Source organism: Panthera onca, chromosome F2, assembly GCF_046562875.1.
Source record: "Panthera onca isolate mPanOnc1 chromosome F2, mPanOnc1 haplotype 2, whole genome shotgun sequence".
Taxonomy (NCBI): Eukaryota; Metazoa; Chordata; class Mammalia; order Carnivora; family Felidae; genus Panthera; species Panthera onca.
Genome location: NC_138356.1, coordinates 55,349,434 through 55,351,180, shown reverse-complemented (window position 1 = coordinate 55,351,180; position 1,747 = coordinate 55,349,434). Strand labels below are relative to the sequence as shown.

Sequence of the window (1,747 nt, the reverse complement as noted above, 5' to 3'; positions counted from 1 at the left end):
AATAAACAGTAAAGTTGTGTTTTTTACTTCTGCCTTACAACCTGTTCTTAAGTTTCATTTTCAAGTGAAGCTCTGTATAACTGAATAAGATAAAGGCATAATGTATAGTGGATTTAGAAGATGGTATGAAACTCATTCAAATATGTGCAAATGGACATTTTTATTCAAGCATGTTAATGCAGAGATTTCTATATGGACCAGCTGCTTAAAACACCATCTTTAAAACAGTAAGAAATAAGGATGCCTGGGTGGCTCAGTCCATTAAGCATCTGACTTCTGCTCAGGTCCTAATCTTGCTGCTTGTGAGTTCAAGCCCCACATCAGGCTCTGCACTGACAGTGTGGGGCCCATTTGGGACTCTCTCCCTTTCTCTGCTCCTCCCCTACTCTCTCTCTCTCTTTCAGAATAAGTAAACATTAAAAGAAATTTAAATAGTAAGAAACAAATAGTTATTATCTCATGCCTATCTTCTTTAAGAACTTTGTTTAAATGGCCATGGCTCCATCCCCACTGGAAGAAGGTGTACTGTTGTCACCATATCAAGTTTGAACCAGTCATGCTTCTGAAGAGTTGTCCACTCAGTCCATTCCATTTCTGTTCCTCATATAGGTGAGTAGGCTCTGGTTAATAAAATTCACTGTTGTGCACGAGACATCATGGAGCAAGGATGGTGTGTGACCGGCCACGTTTTTTGGCCAACAGCATGGGTCAAAATCAGCTTGCTCTTCTCTTTCTCCATGTCTTTAGGATAAGTCTGTGTGACCTGCTCCAGTGCACCAGCGAGGCACTTCCTTCTCTCTTCCTCCCACAGGTTTATATTCTTAAATTGTATTGCCAGGTTATTCACTAGTCTTGGGTGAATGCTGAGATCCATTCTGTCCCCTATTTGTATGAGTTGCCTGGCAATATCCCAGATGATTTATTCTTGACTCTCAGAATATGCCTCCTCACTATTGAGGAAGTGGCTGCACCAGTTGCCATTTGTCTATAGCTCATCATCATGGTCCTCCTGTAGGTAAGCTGGCACGGGCAGTTCACAGCCCAATGCCTCCAACTCTTTGTGGAAATTATAGTTGGAGCAGTTTTGAAGGAAGCCAAAGACCAGCAAATTTTTTGATGCACTCATCCTGGAGGCCTGACCCATTGCTTACCTTAGAATCTATGGCGCAGGCAACCTTGCAGGGATTCGACTTGCTTCTGGTTTTGCGAGCATCCCAAGTCAGCAGCCTCTGATGGGGATAAAATTCTCAAAGCTTCCTATGCCCATAATTTATTAGATGCCATACTTTTGCTGGTTGCTGCAGCTATTAAGTTTCTTGGGCATTCCAACAATTCCTTATCCACCAGCTATAGCAGGTTCTGAGAGGCAGACAGCAGGGATGAGGCGCTGGGTGCCAGGTAAGGCAAGCTGGAGGCAAAGGCCCCAAGACACCAAAGGTATAAATTTATTAAACTCAAAAGTTAAAGATAAAAAGGGGTTATTTGGATAAAATATAACCTATTTGCAACTTAATAACAGCATATATAATACATAAGACCACAGAAAGTTTGAATGTGAACTAACAAAAAAAACGAAGCTAATATCATAACCCAAAAATGTATTAGGAAAAAATATACATAATTGTAAAAATAATGGGCAAATCCATAATTATAATAAAATACAGTTTAACACGACTCTCATAGTGGGGAAATAGATCAATGGGGAAAGTTTTGAAGAATAAAGAAGATTTTAACAATCTGATCACAA

The 1,747-nt window shown here is 40.3% G+C and overlaps 1 pseudogene; it reads right to left on the bottom strand.

Moving 5' to 3' along the window:
* Positions 1-223: 223 nt before the first annotated feature.
* LOC132664821 (BH3-interacting domain death agonist pseudogene) lies at positions 224-1,088 on the bottom strand (annotated as a pseudogene).
* Positions 1,089-1,747: the final 659 nt, after the last annotated feature.